Source organism: Bidens hawaiensis, unplaced genomic scaffold (genome assembly GCF_021521415.1).
Source record: "Bidens hawaiensis isolate Kalapana, Puna unplaced genomic scaffold, B.hawaiensis_p1.1 tig00024443_1, whole genome shotgun sequence".
Lineage (NCBI taxonomy): Eukaryota > Viridiplantae > Streptophyta > Magnoliopsida > Asterales > Asteraceae > Bidens > Bidens hawaiensis.
In genome coordinates this window covers 282,561-288,216 of record NW_027493856.1, presented here as the reverse complement: position 1 = coordinate 288,216, position 5,656 = coordinate 282,561, and the positions used below count along the sequence as shown (strand labels likewise).

General features: G+C 35.5%; 1 pseudogene across 1 annotated transcript; it reads left to right on the top strand.

Moving 5' to 3' along the window:
* Window positions 1-488: 488 nt before the first annotated feature.
* Window positions 489-4,850, top strand: LOC143569280 (auxilin-related protein 1-like; annotated as a pseudogene). Its single transcript, XR_013141709.1, has 7 exons — window positions 489-1,867; window positions 2,659-2,800; window positions 2,874-2,974; window positions 3,064-3,129; window positions 3,219-3,308; window positions 3,935-4,111; window positions 4,708-4,850. The product of XR_013141709.1 is annotated as an auxilin-related protein 1-like (transcript).
* The last annotated feature ends 806 nt before the right edge of the window (window positions 4,851-5,656 follow it).

The window sequence follows — 5,656 nt, the reverse complement described above, 5'->3', positions numbered from 1 at the left end:
TTCCTACTTGCTACAATTGTTAGTGTTTTGTAAGTTTCAAAAGGTTAATTTGTTCATGGTTGGAGAGAATACTGAATTGTAAGTGTTAAATGGCTATATATATATGAATTCTGCATGATATCAAAATTACCGATATCTCAAATATCGGCCCTTGACCGATATCCAATATTTTTCCGCATTAACTGCATAGGCTCATTTGCATGAGTATGTGAATTAATTCTAGAAAACCAGATTCATTAGTCGTCAGTTGTGTTAACTTGAATAAATGTGGAAGACTGCTAACATTTTAAGCACATAGATATTTTGACTCTGGATTTTGGCAAAGTGGATAATAATACCAGCCCGACTTTATAATGCATAATTGTGTTCAAACATTCATGTAACAATTTGGTGAAAATCAAACTTTAATATGTATAAAACATTGTATTTAAGATAACATGTGTAGCAAATAACATGTTCTTTTCTCACAGATCGGATTCAGAGTCGGTGCCAGTGTCAACTACCAACACAAAGGCAACTTCTAACCCAATAGATGACCCATTTGGGGTTCTGGGGTCCAAATCAATTCCCAAGGTTAGTAAATCTCAAAGCACAAATGCTGGAAGATCATCAGTAAAGACCAGCATGTTTGATGACTTAGACCCCCTTCATGAATTTGGTAAGCCTGCACCCGCATTCTCAAGTGAGAATAATAACAAAAAGAAGGATCAAAGCCCTTATAAAGAAGGATCAAATATGAGCAGATCAAAAAGCTCACCTCGTAGAGAGCCAATACAGAAGGTTCATGTAGAAAATTTTCAAGATTCTCACCAACCCGTCTTCGACATGCCACCTGTCAACCGAGCTACATCTCCATCTTCATATACCGAGTCAAATTCACAAGCAGACATGCCTCCTTCATCAGAAGAACATGATATATGGCTCACTGTGTCTGAAATACCTCTGTTCACACAACCCACCCGGGCCCCACCCCCTTCAAGACCACCCCCGCCATTACCAGCACGTTCTTCAAAACCCGAAAGAAGTTATTTTGCTTCAAATACCAGAATACCTGACAATGATTCTCCAAATTATACCAACTTTTCTCAAACTTTTAACCCTTTTCAATCGCAAGCCAAGAGTCCTATGGCTTCAACATTAGACGAGTTTGAGAATTTTGCAAGTGGGACCCATGATAATGGTGAAGAGATTGATTCAAACTCAGCTACTGCTGCAATGAAGGACGCTATGGATCGGGCCGAGGCTAAATTTAGGCATGCAAAGGAACTAAGGGAAAGAGAAAACCTAAAAGCTTCTAGAAACAAAGAATCTATGAAACCACAAAAGGATGAAATGTCCACAGAGGAAGAAGAGAGAGAGAAAGCTAGACTTGAAAGAGAGAGAGAAAGACAAGCAGTGGAGAGGGCTACACGGGAAGCCCGTGAAAGAGCAGCAGCGGAGGCCCGTGATAAAGCATCTGCCGAGGCCCGATTAAAGGCTGAACGGGCTGCGGTCCAAAGGGCCCAAGCAGAGGCCCGTGAGAGGGCAGCTATTGATGCAAAAGAAAGAGCGGAACGGGCTGCTAGAGAGGCCCGGGAACGGGCTTCAGCAGAAGCTAGTGAAAAGGCTGCTGCAGAGGCCCGCGAGAAAGCGGCCCGTGAGAAAGCTGCTGTTGCAAGAGCTGAAGCGGATGCAAGGCGCAGAGCGGAACGGGCTGCTGTTGACCGGGTGGCTGCTGAGGCTCGAGAGAGAGCGGCTGCCGCCGCCGCTGCCGCCGTTGCTGCCAGCCGCCGCTGCCGCCAAGGTTAATCAGCAAAAGAATGATAATGACCTTGAATCGTTTTTCAGTTCCCGACCAAGCAGTGCCCCAAGACCCAGATCAACTTCTGTGAGTAGTATATGTTGTTATATATATCTATATACATACACCCGCATATATATATATATATAGTGGAGTGATTTAATTAGAACACAGTTTTGTTGCGAGAAGAGAAGAGAAAAGGAAGAACAAAATAAATCACTATTTTTCCAATGTTAAAATATTTAGTATATAAAAAAAATGGTTAAAATGCAATGTTTATTCTTCCTTTTTGACATTCTAAAAATGTAAACAATTCGTTTTAGAGAACCTACACATGTGCAGGTTATCACATTTCAAATTACCTACACTCGTGTAGGCAATCGTTTAAAAATGAATATATATATATATGTGTGTGTGTGTGTGTGTGTGTGTGTGTGGATGATTTAGTTTAATAATGGTTTTTAATATACATAACATTGACATTTGTATGTAAGAAGTAAAAGTTTCCCAAAATATATGGGTGGACGTTTAAAAATGAAAAAAAAATAATAATAATAACATGTGAACAATTTATTTACGTGGTTCGACTTTTAAAATAAATGTAATGAACATTTTCATGTATCTTTGAATAGTTTAATTTCCGTAAGTGTAACAAAAAATGTTTACGTATTTGTTAAATCTATGTATGAAACCGATCCACATATGTATATTTTTCTGTTTATGTAATTTATAATACATATGAAAAAAATCTAAAAAATATTGTTAAATGGAGTTATTTCGAGTTCTCAAAGTATCCATACCCTATATGTGTGTGTGTGTGTGTGTGTGTGTAGTATTACAGGCCCAGCTAAATTAAAATTTTTATGTTTGTAATGAAGGACTCTGCACCCGATCCACTATTCCAGAACAGACGGGGCCCAGAAGGGTCTCAGAGGACCTCCTCTACTGGAGCATCCTCAAATATGAGGAAAGCATCTTCTACCACCAATATTGTTGATGACCTTAGCTCCATATTTGGAGGTATACATTTATCTAGAGTAGCTTTAATATATAATCTCTTTTTATTCACTAATTATTGGTTTTATATTAAAAGCTGCTCCTTCATCCGCTGGAGAGTTCCAAGATGTTGAAGGTGAAACTGAGGAACGACGAAGAGCTAGGCTTCAAAGACAACAACGCACTCAGGAGCGTGCGGTAAGTGATTTTTGAGTGCTTTTTTGTTTTAAATAAAATTGTTTTCATGCGTCAGTTTTAGTTTTGATTATACGCGCTTTCTTGCATAGGCTAAAGCAGTGGCAGAAAAGAATAATCGTGATCTCCAAACTCAGAGAGAACAAGAAGAAAGACATGTAAGTATAGTTATTGCATTGTATCTCATTCTTTTGTGCATCATAATATTGCATATGACAATATATCATATCTTTTGTTTTCATCACAGAGGATTTCTGAAACCCTAGATGTTGAAATCAAGCGTTGGGCTGCCGGTAAAGAAGGAAATTTGCGTGCACTTCTTTCAACATTACAATATGTATGTCTTTTATTATTGTTCTTTCTTGTGTTAATTATCTATAAAATTTTTAGGTAACAAATTTTCAAATTTATTTAAAACACGTTAAGGGTTTCCAAAATTCCTTAAAAAAAGTTTTTTTTTTAACATTCTTACGTTTTTTAGTTTTTTACATTACATGTGGAATCAATTTGTTATTTTATTTCATGGTAATTAGTATATAATTTCGTCCCAAACATGTATCTTATATATTTAATATTTGAGGATTGTGATGTACTCCAGACATTTTTACCATCTTGTTTTTAAGTAGTTTCATTACATAATCCCAGTTTTGTTCATGAAACATATATTTTTTTCAATGTAAGAATCTTTATTATTCTTAACTTTCTTGCCACATGTATAATGTATGTAAAAAAGCTGACAAGGTTTCCCTGTAAACATTTTTTATTTGCACAACAAAATTGAAAATAGAAAACATAAATAATAATAATAAATATAAATATAACACAAAACAAAAGAAGGGTTATGTTTAGTCAAACCCTACTTTGTTCTGTTTTCTTTTACCTTCTTTGTTTATGATGATACGTTGTTATTTAAATTTTAACTAGAAGTGAATGTGTGAAACAACTCTATTGATTTGTTATTAGGTTTTGTGGCCGGGATGTGGTTGGCAGCCTGTTTCATTGACTGATTTAATAACCGGTGCGAATGTCAAAAAGGCTTATAGAAAGGCAACTCTGTGCATTCATCCCGACAAGGTGCAACAGAAAGGAGCAAATCTTCAACAGAAATATGTTGCTGAAAAAGTGTTTGACCTGCTTAAGGTACTATATACATACATTCCTTATAGAGAAAATTGCACAAATGGGACCATATCTTGCATATTTGGTCTCTAGATATTTAAAGCAGCAAATTTAGTCCAAACATTTGTAAGAGGTTGCATGTTTAGTCCCCACTGTTAGACTCGGTTAGTTAACGGAAATTTGATGTCATGTGCCATTCAAGTGAGGGTACTTGTATCTTTTCAATTTGGAAGGCTAATAAAATAATCTTTCAAACTCCAAACTCCTAAAGTCAACTTCATTGCCTTCAGTCAGTGCATAATCGAAGGTGATGAAATCGAAGCGAGGAATCATGAGTTTGTAAAAGTATTTTACTAGGAGTCCGATTTTGAAAAGACGATTACCCTCACAAGAATAGCACAACTTTTCAGTTAAAAACTAATTGGGATTACGGTGAGGGCTAAACGTGCAACCCTTTCGCAAATGTTTGGACTAAGCTCGCTATTTTTGAAATCTGAGGACCATATTTGTAATAACATCAAATCGCGCGCACCGTTTGCGCAATTTTTCTTTCTTTTATTATATATATATATATATATCAAGAAGCTAATCTTCATAATTTTGATTTTGAATAATAGGAGGCTTGGAACAAGTTTAACTCAGAGGAGCTTTTTTAAGTGGTGATTGATGAATGATTTTTCGAGTTTTAAATATATGCTCATGTTGTCCATATTATTGCTTGTACAATCGAGCAAAGATTTTACATGAGCTTCAAAGGTAATGGTCGGGTAAGCAGTTGGTCGGGTGTAATTAGTGTCATATTGTAACTGTGGGATGAGTATGTGGAAATTGTTTGTTGAAGTAGATTAAGATTCTTGAATACTACGTGAAGGATGATTGCGGTCTGCACATTCTTTATGATCTTTTTATGTGTGTACGTATATCTTTTTTCATGAGCTGTTATAATGTTTATTTTATGAACTTAAATATTGTCGTTTTAAGTTGAAATTTGTGTTTACGGTCTTGTGATGTCGGTTTTGACTAAAATTATGGGCCAAACATAACTAATCCTAGTACTTTTCCCGTTTGATGGATGGGAACATAAATGCAGAAATGTGGCAATAATTCAATAATAACTGAAGAAATTTACAAAATTAATGCACTCGAAGAGATCAGGAGATTTTCCCAAATAGCCAAAAAAACCAATGAAACTGCTTTTTAAAAGCATTCTCATCCGGTTCTCTATCTGGCTATCTCTATAATTACACTAAAAAATACTAATTTCTCTTTTTTGTTTAATTAAATAATATTTTTTTTACACTTTAATCATTACAGTTTTCTTTCTTCATCCTATAATTTACAAAAATATCACTACCTTTTCCCTAAATTTAGAAAAAATCACTACATTTTCTCCCTCCACCCTATAATTTACACTCATAATCACTCAAAATCTCACCTTTATAATTTACCAACTCCTCTCATAAAAATTTAGAGAACCGGATGAGAATGCTCTAACAATATGAATAGGCTCTTGTGACCGCCTCCTATACATTTTTTGAATCTCAAAATTATCTATAGAAAAATACC